Source organism: Trichomycterus rosablanca, chromosome 4 (assembly GCF_030014385.1).
Source record: "Trichomycterus rosablanca isolate fTriRos1 chromosome 4, fTriRos1.hap1, whole genome shotgun sequence".
In the NCBI taxonomy this organism is placed as follows: domain Eukaryota; kingdom Metazoa; phylum Chordata; class Actinopteri; order Siluriformes; family Trichomycteridae; genus Trichomycterus; species Trichomycterus rosablanca.
Genome location: NC_085991.1, coordinates 10,326,814 through 10,345,152, shown reverse-complemented (window position 1 = coordinate 10,345,152; position 18,339 = coordinate 10,326,814). Strand labels below are relative to the sequence as shown.

At 38.8% G+C, this 18,339-nt stretch overlaps 1 long non-coding RNA gene across 1 annotated transcript; it reads right to left on the bottom strand.

Moving 5' to 3' along the window:
• Positions 1-9,909: 9,909 nt before the first annotated feature.
• On the bottom strand, positions 9,910-11,334 carry LOC134311384 (uncharacterized). The gene is made up of 4 exons (XR_010011399.1): positions 11,220-11,334; positions 10,809-10,851; positions 10,469-10,512; positions 9,910-10,294 (listed from the first exon to the last, which is right to left on the bottom strand). It is a non-coding gene; the product is annotated as an uncharacterized LOC134311384 (long non-coding RNA).
• Positions 11,335-18,339: the final 7,005 nt, after the last annotated feature.

Below are 18,339 nucleotides of genomic sequence, written 5' to 3'. Positions count from 1 at the left end.
CAAGTAAGTGTGGATTTACAGTACAATTACTACATACTAGCATATATACTGTATTGTATGTAAAGCAGTTCATGTATACAGTGTCTGTCATGATGGGTCTATTTTCATTGTGTGTATAGAGGATGTTTAAACTGGAATCCATGGAGAGGCCCCATGAATGTATATATTTGGATGAACATGCGTTATTTTCTAATTTTAATCTAATTTTTATATAATTATATTACAGAATCTGATGGGTTTCTCTTTGGATCTTGGTGCTTTGTAAGATTTTTTTGTGTGTGTGGGTTTTGTTTACTTACAGTGGGGCCAAAAAGTATTTAGTCAGCCACTGATTGTGCAAGTTCTGCTACTTAGAAAGATGAGAGAGGTCTTTAATTTTCATCATAGGTACACTTCAACTATGAGAGACAAAATGAGAAAAAAAAATCCAGGAAATCACATTGTAGGATTTTTAAAGAATTTATTTGTAAATTATGGTGGAAAATAAGTATTTGGTCACCCACAAACAAGCAAGATTTCTGGCTCTCACAGACCTGTAACTTCTTCTTTAAGAAGCTCTTCTGTCCTCCTCGTTATCTGCATAAAAGACACCTGTCCACAGCCTCAAACAGTCAGACTCCAAATTCAACCATGGCCAAGACCAATGAGCTGTCGAAGGACACCAGGAAGAAAATTGTAGACCTGCACCAGGCTGGGAAGAGTGAATCTACAATAGGCAAGCAGGTTGGTGTGAATAAATCAACTGTGGGAGCAATTGTAAGAAAATGGAAGACATACAAGACCATTGATAATCTCCCTCGATCTGGGGCCCCACGCAAGATGTCATCCCGTGGGGTCAAAATGATCATGAGAACGGTGAGCAAAAATCCCAGAACTACACGGAGGGACCTGATGAATGACCTGCAGAGAGCTGGGACCAAAGTAACAAAGGCTACCATCAGTAACACACTACGCCGAGAGGGACTCAAATCCTGCAGTGCCAGGCGTGTCCCCCTGCTTAAGCCAGTACATGTCCAGGCCCGTCTGAAGTTTGTCAGAGAGCATATGGATGATCCAGAAGAGGATTGGGAGAATATCATGTGGTCAGATGAAACCAAAATGGAACTTTTTGGTAAAAACTCAACTTGTCGTGTTTGGAGGAAGAAGAAGAACCCAAGAACACCATACCTACTGTGAAGCATGGAGGTGGAAACATCATGCTTTGGGGCTGTTTTTCTTCAAAGGGGACAGGACGACTGATCCGTGTTAAGGGAAGAATGAACGGGGCCATGTATCGTGAGATTTTAAGCCAAAACCTCCTTCCATCAGTGAGAGCATTGAAGATGGAACGTGGCTGGGTCTTCCAGCATGACAATAATCCCAAACACACCGCTCGGGCAACGAAGGAGTGGCTCCGTAAAAAGCATTTCAAGGTCCTGGAGTGGCCTAGCCAGTCTCCAGACCTCAACCCCATAGAAAATTTGTGAAGTCTGTGTTGCCCAGCGACAGCCCCAAAACATCACTGCTCTAGAGGAGATCTGCATGGAGGAATGGGCCAAAATACCAGCTACAGTGTGTGCAAACCTGGTGAAGACTTACAGGAAACGTTTGACCTCTGTCATTGCCAACAAAGGTTATGTTACAAAGTATTGAGTTGAACTTTTGTTATTGACCAAATACTTCACCATAATTTACAAATAAATTCTTTAAAAATCCTACAATGTGATTTCCTGGATTTTTTTTTCTCATTTTGTCTCTCAAAATGTAAAAACTCAACTCGTCGTGTTTGGAGGAAGAAGAATGCTGAGTTGCATCCCAAGAACACCATACCTACTGTGAAGCATGGGGGTGGAAACATCATGCTTTGGGGCTGTTTTTCTGCAAAGGGGACAGGACGACTGATCCGTGTTAAGGGAAGAATGAACGGGGCCATGTATCGTGAGATTTTACATTTACATTTTACATTTTCAGCATTTAGCAGACGCTTTTATCCAAAGCGACTTACACAATGAGCTGAACACAATGAGCAATTGAGGGTTAAGGGCCTTGCTCAGGGACCCAACAGTGGCAACTTGGTGGTGGCGGGGCTTAAACCGGCAACCTTCTGTTTACTAGTCCAGTACCTTAACCACTGAGCTATCACTGCCCATTTAAGCCCATTTAAGCTATTTAAGCCAAAACCTCCTTCCATCAGTGAGAGCATTGAAGATGGAATGTGTCTGGGTCTTCCAGCATGACAATGATCCCAAACACACCGCTCGGGCAACGAAGGAGTGGCTCCGTAAAAAGCATTTCAAGGTCCTGGAGTGGCCTAGCCAGTCTCCAGACCTCAACCCCATAGAAAATTTGTGGAGGGAGTTGAAAGTCCGTGTTGCCCAGCAACAGCCCCAAAACATCACTGCTCTAGAGGAGATCTGCATGGAGGAATGGGCCAAAATACCAGCTACAGTGTGTGCAAACCTGTTGAAGACTTACAGGAAACGTTTGACCTCTGTCATTGCCAACAAAGGTTATGTCAGTATTGAGTTGAACTTTTGTTATTGACCAAATACTTATTTTCCACCATAATTTACAAATAAATTCTTTAAAAATCCTACAATGTGATTTCCTGGATTTTTTTTTCTCATTTTGTCTCTCATAGTTGAAGTGTACCTATGATGAAAATTACAGACCTCTCTCATCTTTCTAAGTAGGAGAACCTGCACAATCAGTGGCTGACTAAATACTTTTTGGCCCCACTGTACGTTCCAGCTGTTGTTCACGTTGTATCTCGCTTTACAGCCTGTCGTTCAAAGTGTCTACAATTGGAAAATGTTGATGTCAATCAAACGCGATGGACCAATTAGAATTGACGCAGAGTTGAGATTTTCTGTTAAAGTTCTGTCACGTTTGTAGATGATTGAACCCTGCTGGATTTTGAAGAGGACATCTGTGGCTAAACGGGAAATGGTGTGGTTTGTTTTATTTCATAACACTAATGGATTAATCGTTGAGGATGTGAGAGCGCTCCAAGCCGGGACAAGATGTAAACAGTGTTTTTAGATGTGGCAGTAGTAGATGATTATTTAAAATGCTAACAGTTTAAGTAGATCAGTGTGTTTTAATTTCTGAATGGCTGTTGCGGATGAGTTGTAGATCAGTGGCACATGTTAATGATGTCATCAAGATGCACCTTGCTACGGCAGTTGCAGAGTGAGCTGGCAAAAAACAGCACTGTGTTGGAACGTATCTTCGTGTGTTATTTGCTTTACACACAAACAATGGCCTTATTTACATTAAGTGTTATTTACATTAAGTAATATTTACATTAAGTGTTATTTACATTAAGCAACAGTATCAGATCGGATTACACGTTTCTTTCCTTCCGATATCCGATCCAGTGATTTGGGCCAATATCGGACCGATACCGATACAGGGTATCGGATCAGTGCCAGCCCTAGTACCAATGAATTAGCTTTTTGTTTCAAACAATAAATAACAGTATCATCAGCATAATAGTGAAATTTTGCATTTAGCACATCATCAAAGATTATTTATATAAATAGTAAAAAGCAGGGGCCCCAAGATTGATCCTTGAGGCACCCCCTTGTCTATTACCAGTGAAGATGATCTAAAACCTTCCGCCTGCACACACTGTGTCCTACCAGATAAATAGTTCTCAAACCACAAGATGGAATCCTTAGATAATCCAATGTTCGACAGTCTAGATTTTATTATTGTATGATCAACAGTGTCAAACGCCTTGACAAGTCAATGAACAGTGCTGCGTAATGATGCCCCTTATATAACGATAAAATTAAGTCATTTATTACCTTCAGCGCTGCTGTAGTTGTACTATGTTTTTTACCTAAAACCTGACTGAAATTCTGGTCACACAAAGAGGAACTCAGCATTCAAAATGGCACACTGTTTAAAGGTCAGACGGTTATCATTCCAAAGTCCTTCCATTCTGAAATGTTGACCCGAATCCATTCCACACATACTCAGGAAACACTTTACTGCCCAGGCTTGCAAAACGCCAACAAACATTATGTCAGCACGTGTAGCTCTTGCAACGAGTACGCTGTTAGACAGCAGAAAGAGACATTTACTTTCCATTCAGATTACTTTATTTGTCCCCAAGGGGCAATTTAAAGGGCATTAAAGTAGCTTAAGAACACACACAACTTTAAAGACACATAACAGCACACGCAATACAACAGACAACATTCACAAATAAGAACAGATAAAACGCATAAATAAATTATAAGTGCATGCACTATTAAAATTATACTTCGTGTAGCAGCATCAGCGCTTATGACCAGTCAGTGTCCAGCATTTAGGAGCTGGACCACCCTGAGGAGGAAGGTTATCTTCCTCCTCTGCGTCCTGCAGTGTGAACAGTTGAGTCTGCGTCCTGAGGGGAGACATTCAAACTCAGGAAACAGAATATGAGAGGGGTCCTGTAAAATCCTGTGAGCTGACTTTATAGTCTGCTGATCACATAAGGCGGTAAGAGAACGAATAGGTTGTTCAGTGATCTTTGAGCAGACTTTAACCACATTCAGCAGACGGTTTCTGTTCTGCAGAGTAATGGAGTGAAACCAGCAAGTGAAAGAGAAGGTTATTATATTTGCCATTTCTTTAGTATGTCCTCTGTGTTAGAGGAAAACCTCAGCATGCTGTCAAAGATTGTTCCCAGATATTTATACTCTTCCACAATCTCCACTGTCTCCCCATGTATGATGGTGGTGACTGCCTCAGCCTTCTGTCTGTGTTTGGGGGGAAATGTCACTATCATCTCCTTGGTTTTATTTATGTTGAGCTCAAGGCAGGAGTTTCCACACCACTCCACAAAACTCTGCAGAACCGAGCTGTGATGTTGTGTGTGACCAGAGAGCAGAGACAGGAGTACTGTGTCATCAGCAAATTTCACTATGTGGCAATTAGGCTAGGTAGATCTGCAATCATTGTGTAAAGGATGAAGAGAAGAGGAGAGAGGACACAGCCTTGTGGAGACCCAGTGGAGGTGAAGAGGATGTCAGACAGGGAGTTGTTCACCAATACTCTTTGCGTCCTGTTGGTAAGAAAGTCTATAATCCACAGAGTGAGTTGGTGGTCGATGTGGAAGCGTGTGGTAAGCCTCAGCTAAAATACACCGATCAGCCATAACATTAAAACCACCTCCTTGTTTCTACACTCACTGTCCATTTTATCAGCTCCACTTACCATATAGGAGCACTTTGTAGTTCTACAATTACTGACTGTAGTCCATCTGTTTCTCTACATACTTTTTTTAGCCTGCTTTCACTCTGTTCTTCAATGGTCAGGACCACCACAGAGCAGGTATTATTTAGTTGGTGGATGATTCTCAGCACTGCAGTGACACTGACATGGTGGTGGGGTGGTGTGTTAGTGTGTGTTGTGCTGGTATGAGTGGATCAGACACAGCAGCGCTGCTGGAGTTTTTAAATACCGTGTCCACTCACTGTCCACTCTATTAGACACTGCTACCTAGTTGGTCCACCTTGTAGACGTAAAGTCAGAGACGATCGGTCATCTATTGCTGCTGTTTGAGTTGGTCATCTTCTAGACCTTCATCAGTGGTCACAGGACGCTGCCCACGGGGCGCTGTTGGCTGGATGTTTTTGGTTGGTGGACTGTTCTCAGTCCAGCAGTGACAGAGAGGTGTTTAAAAACTCCATCAGCATTGCTGTGTTTTATTCACTCATACCAGCACAACACACACTAACACACCACCACCATGTCAGTGTTACTGCAGTGCTGAGAATTACCCACCACCCAAGTAATACCTACCAAAGAAACAGATGGACTACAGTCAGTAATTGCAGAACTACAAAGTGCTCATATATGGTAAGTGGAGCTGATAAAATAGACAGTGAGTGTAGAAACGAGGTGGTTTTAATGTTACACTGATCGGTGTATGTGGCTGCATGGTGTTAAATGCTGGTGAAAAGTCTACACACAGGAGTCTGGCTGAGGTATTGGGGATTTCCACATGCTTATGGATGGTGTTCAGGATAAATATCTTCACATCATCAACCCCTCTACCAGCCCGGTAGGCAAACTGCAGCGGGTCCAACATCGGATCAGATACCCTGGTGATATGATCTTTTTGTGATCCTTTCCATAGCCTTCATTACCAGAGAGGTGAGGTGAGAGAGAAAGAGAGAGAGAGCCTATGCAGTGGAAGTCCACTATTATTAGTAGATGTACACTAATCACTTTATTAGGAACTCTTGTACTTTACAGTATTATTAGATATTTAATATTAGAATTATCCAGTCAGCCAAGCAATACATGAAATCATACAGACATGAGTCATTAGCTACACCGCAAACTTGAATAAAATAAAACTGATCTAAATGACTAAAGGGCTTCTTTTTTGTTTTGCACCCACAGATGTAGTGTGGGGAAGTATACACATGATGGCAGAATGTATCTACATCATTCTAGACACTGTAACAGCTGTACTGTTGGAAAGGGAAGCTGAAGAGAGGAAATGGTTTAAACATACTTAAGAATGTCAACAGACTTCGAGCTACATGTGTCTGCAGTTCAGCCATGGCATTGCTCGCTTATCTTTGTCTCATTTTACCTTACTTAGGTAAGACATAACATTTCATTTAAATGTTTTAACCTTTGATATTTTTATTTCTTATTAGCAGAATACAGAATACAGAGCAGAAAAAAATCTGTGCTTAACATGTATGTTTAAATATGATGTGATGGTAGCTCCTCAGAAGGTTTCTTCTTACTCTCCCATTTTTTTCTTTTAGTCATTAGAAATATGATATACAGTTACCATCTATTTGCAGAACTGAACACTGATTTGATTTAACACTCCAATTTTTCTTTTTAACAGGTTATAATTCAGCACAGTATATTAAAGCAGTTTCTACCATCAGAAATGAACTGGAGAGAACCACAGTTACTTTATCCTGCAATTACAGTGGATATGCTGGAACTAATAACCTGCTGTGGTATCGTCAGTACTCTACATTCAGACCAGAGTTACTCATTCAGGTTGATGAGTTCAATAAAAAAGCTGCCGTTTCTGGGTTTTCTGCAAAGATAAATGAAGATAAAAATCGAGTGGATCTGAACATCTCTGCAGTATCAGATTCTGCTCTCTACTACTGTGCTCTGCAGCCCACAGTGACAGGAAATCATACTATACTGTACAAAAACCAATCACCTACATTAAGTGTGCTCTGTTATTTCATGGAGGTGAAATATATGGGGCTGTGAAAAAGTATTTGCCCCTCACCCTGTTTCCTCTATTTAATTTTTAGATTTAAATGTTTCAGGTCTTCCAACTACGTTTAATATAAGATAAAAACACTAGTAAATAGCAAATGCAAAAATAAAACATCATAAAACTGATCATTCTATTTATTGAAGACAAGATTCAAGATTTATTTAAAACCTGTATTACCCATGTAAAAAATTAAGTGCCCCCAAAACCTGATAGCTGGATGTGCAACCCTTGACAATAACAAAATCAATAACGTTACATTGCCATAGCTCTCTTTTGTGATCTGACCACTCCACAGCTCTTCTATGGAGATTGTCAAGAGCACTAATTTTTTTGCTGTTCAAAGCGCAGAGGACCTCACCTGGTCCCTCAACACCAGCTTTATAACCACAGCAGCACCTTTAAATCTTGAGCAGCTGCATCACTGTCTGGTTTAGGAATTGCACAATATCCAAAGCAAGATCCGCCAGAGAATAGTAAGGACAGCTGAAAAGATCATCGCAGTCTGTCCTCTATCTCTCACTGACATTTACAACAAACACCACACCCGCAAAGCTCTCAGAATAGTGCACTCTAAACCCGGATTTGGTATAAATAAATTTTTTGAGCAGTCATTAATTATTCTTTCATGTTTTGTAAAAAAATATTGCCATTACTAATTCAAACTAGTTGTTAGCAATACTGAGTTGAAATATGCAGTGCAATTATCACGTTAAGCAAAGATAACTTAATATGGTAAGTTTTTGAGAGGGAGGGGCCTGTTTGAAACGGCAGCAGAACGTTGCGTGAAGAGCCCTGGTTTATGGCCGCTGCACCCCGAAGCTGTGGGTTTTGAAATCAGTGTTACTACAAATGGTGAGTATGTAAAGGAACTATATCTTAAATGAGACATTTCAGATAAAAAGAAACTTTTCACTGAGAAGAGGCTGACTCAGCTCGGAACAACGTCAGGTCTTTCTCACCAGCAGCTCGAGTGTGCGAGATGGATGAGGAGAAGTTGATCAACGTGCTGGATTTATTAGATTATAGTCTTTATGAAACGTTGTCAAATTTCTTCGTTTGAACGTCTTAATATAAACAAACCATCCGTCACAGAACTCCTACTTCAGCCGCGGTGCTTCATTTAGTGTGCTATTACTATTTAGCGTAACAAATTTTTTTTATCGGTTCACAGTTTATAGCGTTAGCACATTCCCCCATGCCGCGTCTTTCGCCACCACGCCTCTCGTTGAATCGTTGTGTAGCAGTAATACAGTTATCGACTTCTTAGTCATTAGCCGAGGCTGATAAATGTTTTGCAGTGGAGTTTACAGAACAGAAGTGCAGCTGTTGAGCTAAAAGTTTTCTTATGCTCTTTTTTTACAGGTTCTCTTGAAGATGCAGTGGAAGTGTAAGTATTGTGAGTTTATATGTGAAAAACGGGGTTACCTATTAAAACATTACAGGTTAAAACATGGGGGTTACAATAGAACGGTGCGATTTTCTTGCTTACACCAAGAATGTTTGTGCACATTTAACTCCATTAATGCACTTAAGGTCCACTTATCTAAGATTCATCAGAAAACCTAACATGCACAGCTGTGTAAATCTGTAAATTCTGACCTAATATCCTACTCATGATACATTCTTGTTATTCTTAAAGGCCCATGTGAGAATGAATGGTGGGTGGGATATTGGTCAGGTGTAGTTGGTTAGGGATAAAACAAGTACACTGTAAAAAAAAAAAAGCGTAAAAAAACGGTATTTTTCTGGCAGCAGGGGCGCCAGAGAATGTCTGCAAAAAAACAGGAAAAAACTGTAAAATTTAAAACAGAGATAAACTGTAAAAAAACGGTAATTATATTTACCATAATTAACATCTATCACTGTAATTTTACAGGAAATTGTCCTATAATTTCATGAAATCTTCTACTTTCAACATATATTAATTGTTAGAACAGTGTCATACACCTCTAAAAAACAGAATAATTATCTTTATAAATGATAAACAAAAGTTTAAGTACAGATAATTACTACTGTTTTCACAAAATATTTGCATATAAAACAAAAAAAACCCATGTAATTTTACTTAGCAAAAGCCCAATTTTAAATTAACTGTCAGAGGTATTGCAAAAAATATCTGTTAAATTGTCTTTTTTTTATTATCTAAATACATTAATAAACTGTCAAAATAAAAGCATTTTCTTTCTCTAAAACACAAGTTAACTGTATTTTTAAATTGTTATTCTTCATTTAAAAAAATATACAAAATACAAAAATTTTAAGTAGGTTAAGATTTGTCTGCATAATACTTACTGTGAAATTTTGCAGCTGTTACATGTTACATAGAACTTTAGAACATATATAGAACTTTATAAATGCAGTATATAAATAGCTTTTGTTAATTTCAGCTTCAAAATGGATCAAAATCCACCACAGTTCAGCTATTTTTGACCCAAATAATTTTCACACAAATGAACAGTAAGTGTAGAAACAAGGAGGTTTTAATGTTATGGCTGATCAGTGTAAGAATCAGATGTCTAACACAATACAGCATACAATAAGTGCAATCAAAATTCATTTAAATGGAAAATGTTTAACAAAGCAGCACACAGTTAAGTGAAATGTCTGCAAAATATGGGCATGAAACACTTCTGAACAAATCTGAATTATGTACAAAAGTCAGTGCCAACATTAAAGTTTTCAGAAAGTGCAACAGTACGTCACAAGTGTAATACTCAGTATGGACCACATCTCACTGAATAGCTTTATATTTAGTAATTGAGCTTTATGAGACAGTTTGTTAGCATCTAGTTCCAGAAACAGTTTTTGGAGTACATCAAAAGTGTAGGAGGGTAACTCAAGTTCTAAATCATAAGGTTATAAATATATAAGGCATAAATCAGCCCGAACTGCAAAGGCAAGGAACACACTGCCCAGGTCTTCTAGAACCACACCACCTAATACCACTCCAGTATTGGCAAGGGGGTCCATGGCTTCAGCTCCCTCAACTCTAGTCACATAGATCCCAAGAACAGTCTCCTCAATCACCCGTTCAGTTGCAGCCATATCACCATCCTACAATGGAACAGAGGGGGAAAATCACTTTCTTGAACTTTAACAGTACACAAATTTCCATTTAGGACGTAACATATCAGACATCTCACTTCAACCTTTATTTTAACTCAGACGTACATTGGCCCGAAAAGATGGGGTGGTTGCTGTAACAACTCAGAGGAAACTTGTGCTTACCTTCACCCTCCTAGCGCTGATGGTATTGCGTGATTGGAGGAATCCTAAACTGTAGATGAAATTGGATACTATTAAAATGATATATAAATAAAAAATTACTAAAGAAAACTAAAGGAAATCAAAATCAGCAAGACAAATATTTATAAAGAAATTACCAGCTTAAATAAGAAAATAGACATAAAATACATAAAACTAAAAAGTAAGTAAAAGAACCAAACAGAATAAATAATAAGAATTTCCACATTTTTTCTTCTTCACTTAATCTAAACTTAACTCAGTGTTCAGTCAAAAGTAGCTCAATATTCTTCAATTTAGCATAAAATGTAGAAAAAAAAATTACCAGTAAAAGGTCAGTCCAACTGCAACTACACATTTCCAACCATCTGTAAACAGAAGATACAAAACATCAATTGTTTTGTTGTAAATAACTAAAATATTATTTCTATAGTAACATTACAAATTAACTGATTATCCAATACTGTTTACATGTGTGCGCTTTCCAGGATAACAGTCACAAAACTCAGGTTTGTAATGATACTAACGTTACAGAATCACTTTGTTTTTAAGTTTGTGCAGAACGTGAGCGCCAAACATAAAGCATGAAGTTCCCCTCAGGCTCGAGCTGCCTGCTCACATCTTAGCTAGCTAGCTAGGTTGTGTGTCCATGTTTTTTAACGCAAATATTACACATCTTTTATTTTCTACCTTCTTCTAATATATTTCTGCATTAAGTAATTTAAGCCATTTTTACCTTACGGGAAAGAATCTTACTGCCACAAGTTGAGAATACTGGCTGTTGAACTTGACTAGCTTAGCACTAGCTAGCACCACGGCAGTGCAACGTTATCACACACAGCGCAACCGGACTTAATATACAGTCAGCCAACGGCAATCTATTAAAATCTGCCTCAAGACTTCAATATGATTCACAGAAACCCTGGAAAGATGTTAATAAATAAATCACTATAAGCAGGTCCGGCGTTAGCATTAGCACGCGCGAATTAGCGTTAGCATTTTTAAACAAATAAAGCATGCACAGCAATAAAACTTGAATATTATTCAACTAAAGAGCTATATTAAACAATATAATAAGATAAACATCATGATTAGCATGCAATTAGACATATGGAAAAAGATTTTGTAAAGCTTCACATTACCTGAGACGCCATTGAAACACAAGGTGCCTTCACGATGTATTGCGTAATCCCCGGTGCGTCATATCCGGTTTCAACTGATTAACTTATTGCATTAAGTAGTTCCAGTGAAATAAAGCAACTAAGTAAAGTTAACTAATAAACACAATGCAGTCATGTTTAAATCTAAAATGTAATTGATTTGTGTCACACCAGCACATATTCTTTATGCAAAACCAACAGGCACTCAAAAGTGTGTAACTGGTAAATTAGAGCATCATTTTATATCTGTGGTGCTCTGGTTGGAATGTGCACCCAACATGTTGCACAGATGAACTGTAATACATTTTTCCTGTGAATGTGGGGATGGGTAAATTATGCTTGATTTAAATATTATAAATGTGAGAATAAATCACAGTTAATAACGTTTTAAATTTGACTATGGTTTTACACAGTTTGTATAAATGCACTTATTTAACAATTCAATCTTTAAATTAATACAAATGCATAAATAAAGTTAAAGTTAAAATCTGTTTAAATTGTATTGTTGCCTGTCTAATAAGGTAGGCAATACCTTTGTTTTTCCAATTTATGTATATAAAGTAGTGGTTAAGAAATGCAAAATTACTAAATATTTCTTTCTTTGCTCACATATTTTTTTTGCAATTGTACATTTTTAAATGCATTATTAACAGTATTTTTATTTATTTGACAGTGATATATCGGTATAACAAAAGGTTTTTTTTTTTAAATTACAGAAGATTCTGCTATTTTTGTCAATGAAGATTACTTTATTTTTACAGTTAGTTTTGTTAAAAGTGTCATCTAAAAACTGTTAAAAAACTGATTTTTTATGTATTTCATTTATACAGATTTTTTATGGTAAATCACATGACACTTTTCAATATACAGTTTATTCTTGTAATTTTACAAAAAAATTCTGTCTTTTATAAATACAGGGAAAAACTGTAAAAATGTACTGGGAAAACCTGTAAAAAAATGTTTATTTTTTACAGTGTAGGCTAAGAGGGGATGGAACAAAATTGCTGCAGGCCCAGCCACAGTATTAATTAGTTTTGAAATCTGTATTTTTCAGGTGTACATGGAGTTCAACGGGGTTGTGGGCAAGAACCTCAAGCAAGAGTTCTATGAAAGCATTGATCAGCACAGTCTTCGTCTCATTGAGATATTTCAATCTAAGAGAGGCAACATTGGGCAGCTTTTGTCACAGCTATCACAGCAGACTAAGGTTGGTCCATATCCATTATGTCCTTGCATTGTATTGTTTTTCACAGCTTATGTAATGACGTCACTAAAAATGCAACTATACTAGTTGCGCAATCCAATCAAAATTGTGTTTTCTTATTGACCAGTCATTAACTTGTCATTCTACCCACATATGTAACTGTATTGTTATTTTACTCTCCAAAAGACCAAAGAGCCAACTGACATTCGGACACTGGTGCTCAGAGGGCTTCCTATTGTCCTTGGGGACAGTCCCGCAGACTTCTACAAAGAATGCTCTGTAAGTAACCTCTTACTTTATCAAAGAGTATCAAATGTCAGCGTAACCTTGACTTTTCACTATTGTTTTATAGTTTCTGTTTTTGACAAACAATGTGAGCATAGTTTTATATAGTTTTTATAGATGGTTATTTAAAGAAAAATGTGATTATTGTGCTCTTATGTTGTTAGGACTCTGATGACTCATTCGGCTACCTTGACGTTGCTTTGCTCTCCCCATCCCCCCACCTCAGTCCAGCCTCTCTAAAGATCATCATTGAGGGAGAAGTTGTGATGGACAACATTCAAGACCTGCCAAAAGCTATGTGCATTCTGTTTGGACTTACTTACGCCCTGCATCTCAACTATCACAAATCAATGAGGAACACATTCCAGTTCATCCAACAGGTTCTCCTTTCACTGGGCCACAATGAACTAAAACCCAGATTACAAACTCTGAAAAACCAGCTTGCACTGTAAGTAATTGCTATGGCAAGGTTAATGTGAGAAGGCATGGCTGCTTGTTTTTCCAGTGACTTTTTCCCCACTACAGCCTTGTGTCTCTGTATTCATTGTTATTGTCCATTCTTTGACACCAATAGCACCAACAAACCTTGAAAGTTTGCTAAAATACAATACAAATGTCCTTTTGTCACAAGTGATAAAAAAGGAAATGTTAAACAGTTTTGTTAGATTTTGTATTATGTGAGAACTGATTGAAGTTTGTTGTGGGATGGGAATGTCCAGCCACTTGTGTTCTACAGTTCAGGATGTAGACATATTTTCTCAGGACTGCATATTATTGTTCAGTTGACTAGATAAACTTAACACAGTTCATCAGTCAAGTTGATGTTTTAACAGCTTGTATCAAGTTTTAATGTATGTTTTAAAGTGTCCATATTGTTAAATGCTGTGCATACGGGTTCTCAAAACAAACAAAACAAATTACCAAGCAGTTTTAATGCCTGTTTTTACTTTTACTTGGCTGACAAATTTGTTATTGACTCCGCAACAAACGAGAACTGCAACATTTTGTCAATAAAATACATTGGAACACTGAAAAGTATTGTTTAATTTCTTTAAAAATTTGTTGAAACAATTTAATGCAAAGTAATCTAAAAAAATTAATTACAAGAAAACATTAAAGTATTAAACATTTTAAGTAGCAATTAATAATGTTATTATTTGTTATATGATTTTTGTATACTTAAAATATTTATTTTCTACAATTTAAACGTAAGAAAAGAGATCATTTATGTGAACTTATGATTTTGAGTAAAGACTACTAATGTAAACTTGATTTGTCTACTGGATCCACTTAAGAGTCTATGTTAATACGACTTGACTTCATTAGTTTCTGCTTGTGTAAAAACTTAAGTAATTTAAGGCAACGGGTTTCCACGCAATTTTCTAGTAAACTCAACTAATCCGGGATAAGAGTGTGGAGGACCCCCGAAAAAAAATATTTCTGTGTCACAACACAGTGCACCAAACCATTCTGTGTTTAAGGTCTGCATGGCCAGTCAGGGTGTCCATGCTAACCACTGTCAAAATCACCTACAATAGACATGCAGGCATTGAAACTGGACAGCAGCAATGGAAAATGGACGACTGATCCAATGATCCTGCTCTCTTTATAATTATGTAGATGACTGGGCAGATGTGCATTGTTGACCCATGGAAGAGATGGCACCATGATGCACTGTTGGACAATCCACATGGTAAAGTAAAGAAGTTAAAGGACCTGCAAGTGATGTCCTGGTACCAGATATCAGATTTCTTGTGGAGTCCATGACTTGACGAATCGAGCTGTTTTGACATTTTGGGTGTTTTATCAGCCATGTATTTCATTTTAATCACGAGTTCATTTTAAATTAACTCATTAAAAACAGAGCTCAAATAAGTGGCTAAAATACTCTGATCAGCCATAACATTAAAACCACCTCCTTGTTTCTACATTCACTGTCCATTTCATCAGCTCCACTTACCATATAGAAGCACTTTGTAGTTTTACAATTACTTACTGTCCATCTGTTTCTCCAAATGCTTTGTTAGCCCCCTTTTATGCTGTTCTTCAATGGTCAGGACCCCCACAGGACCACCACAGAGTAGGTATTATTTGGGTGGTGGATCATTCTCAGCACTGCAGTGAAACTGACATGGTGGTGGTGTGTTAGTGTGTGGTGTGCTGTTATGAGTGGTAAAGACACAGCCATTTTTAAACACCTCACTGTCACTGCTGGACTGAGAATAGTCCACCAACCAAAAATATATCCAGCCAACAGCGCCTGTGGGCAGCATCTTGTGACCACTGATGAAGGTCTACAAGATGACCAACTCAAACAGCAGCAATAGATGAGCGATCGTCTCTGACTATGTCTACAAGGTGGACCAACTAGGTAGGAGTGTCTTATAGAGTGGACAGTGAGTGGACACGGTATTTAAAATCCTAATAAACAAACGGCATAATAACGTAACTCATCTACCCATTACCAAGTAATTACTTGTATCTGTTGCGTTAAACCTGAAGCTTAATAACTTTGTCCCCCGGTGACTTGTTCAGTTCTGCGAGCAGTTGTTCCATTGACGAGTTACCAGTGTTCTCACCATTACCTGTCAGTGAAATCATTTCTGTGCATCAATATTTGAGAAAATAAGGTACCTCATGCAATGGGTCAGTCTAACTACTCTAAATATTTCTGACCGTTACCTGCAATCGTCTTAAAAAGGGCAAACGCAGAATGTTAACTTGCCCTCGTGAATTTGACAACCTCCTGAGAAGACTCTTCAAGAAAGATCTGGAAAGAAATCTGATAACACGTGAGAGGGAACGTTTTTTTTTTTTTAATATAAGTACATTTCTAGTCTGGTACTAGTCGACGTGTGTTTGTGTGACCAATAGATGGATGGTGAGTCTGAAGCATCGAGCCATCACGATGCAACTGGTTCATGTCAGCAATGTGATTCTTAAAATTTCTACTCGATGCCAACCTGCCAGAGGTCCGAGCTCTCAAAGTTTTTACAGGGAGTTTTGTTTTCCCTCCAGTCAGAGATGAGGAAGAGCAGGAGTGACTTACAAACCCACAGGCAAGCTGTCCGGATTAAAATATTAAGTGAGTCCCTCGTGACTGACACTCTGTTCCACACAGTGGAAATGAACAGCCCTTCCAATTTGTTCATTGAAATCTCTAATCATTCTGAGTTTATTATCCTAAGTCCTAATTATTTACAATATTGACATCCTAATCCCTAATCATTCCAGGTTGAGCTGTAGACACCAAAACGAGAACCCATGCTCTCTATCTCTCGCTCTCAGAAATGCTGGTGAACTCTGGCCACATCGAGATGTTCCTCAAGAAGGCTACAAAGGAAATCCCAGCAGCACTCAGTAAGTGTTTAGGCAAAGATTTTTCCAAAAGCTTATGACCCTAACCTCAGTGGCAAAAGATAAATTTATTTATTTTTTGTATGTATGTACTTGTGTTACCTTACAGTAACGCTGGATAGTAATCCCACGTTCGAATGCCTTGAAAGGTTCTATGGTCTGCTTTTTGGTTTTGTGATCTGTATGACTGGGCACAGAAAAGGGGTCATCAGCCAAATGACGGTGGAGGAGGTGTGCAGCGCTGACCAGGACAGTCATGGGCGACGGATAATCAGAGTAAGAAATTTCACGTGTTTACATGCGTATGCTTTAAGGCCATTTTGCCACAGACACCATACACACGTGAGTGTCCACCAGTGCCACAGAGGTCTTTTAGAAACTCCAGCAGCACGGCTGCCACCCGATCCACCTGTGACGCACTGCCACCATCTGCATCGTTGCCCGTCTAAATCAAATAAATGTTTCTTTCTTTCACAGGTGAAAGAGCATAAGACCAAGGAAGCCTTCAGGCATGCCCTCATTCCTCTCCATAAGGACGAGTACATGTGGTTTTACCGGTTTGTGTACCACCGCCACCACTATCCCTGCAGGAAGTCACCATTGGTATTTGCCAACACAAACCGCGGACCCTTTCCAGAGGGTCTGGAAGGAGTTTGGCCTACCTGGACGTCCAAGCTTTTTCATGATCAGGAGCAGCATTAGCACTTTTTTTAGTCTTCACATAAAAAAGAACTAAATCTTTGAGATCAGGGCTTAGTTTCATTAAAATGTCTTCAATACGTTCACAGGTTGGCAGACTGTTGCAGAGCAAACAAAAAGACAACGTATGGAGGATGATGTGCCACTCTAGTGCCACAACAGAAAAGTTCTATGAGGCAGATTTTAATTTCAGCTAAGCCTTCGAGTCCCGGTGAGACACTGCCTTCATACTTCAGAACATCGAGTGGTGCAGTAAGTGGGGCAATTTTTCAGGAGTCCTTGCCGAGTTGAGACGCAAATGGCGACACAGAACACGGCAGTACACCAAGAAAGAGGAGTGATGGCAACACAGAGGAACAAGGAACAAACGAGATGCACCCGGCAATGGGGAACAGCAAACAAAAAAAAAGAAGACCAAAAAGGTGAGGGCCAGCTACGTGATCGTCTCGCGGTGTCTGGCCAATGGTGGAAACGAAAGCGGCCTGTGGGCAGAGAGCACAGCCAAATGACACGTCGGAGCAGAAAACCACAGTGACGCTGCCGTGATTTTCATCGACCTGACCGTGGAAGACGAGACACGGCACGCCACAGGAGACCGCGGACGGAGAGGAACGAGGCATCCCGGCAGCAGAGAGTGCCGACAGAGACGTCTCGTGCGAACCCATGGAAAACGTTCAAGAAAATTTTTTTTCACAGCCTCCCCCAACCAAAAATTTAAATGTGCAAGGAAGTTGTTTAGCCCAAAGCTACTGTGTAGCAAATCGCCCATATCTTTTCACTCAAACTTGAAGCTTTCTAAAAGAAAGAAGGCAATGAGAGCTCTAATGGAAAAAAGACTGAAGAAAAGGATCAGTAAAACACCAACAAACCAACAACCAGTGTCTTTAAATTCCCTTATATTTCCCTTATATGTTTGTTGGTTTTATCTCACTGTCATTTTATTCCTTCAAATGCCATGTTGGTAGTTCTAGAAATAAAGTGTATCATAAGTGTCTACTTCTCAGAGGCAGCCACCTCCACCAAATGAATATTAGTGTACATATTTTGTTTTGCTGACCAGCATTTAATGCGCTTGTTCAAATATTTTACGTATACAATCACTGAATCGTTTAGTATTGTAAGCTATAGCCATCTGGTATTTAGAGTTTTTG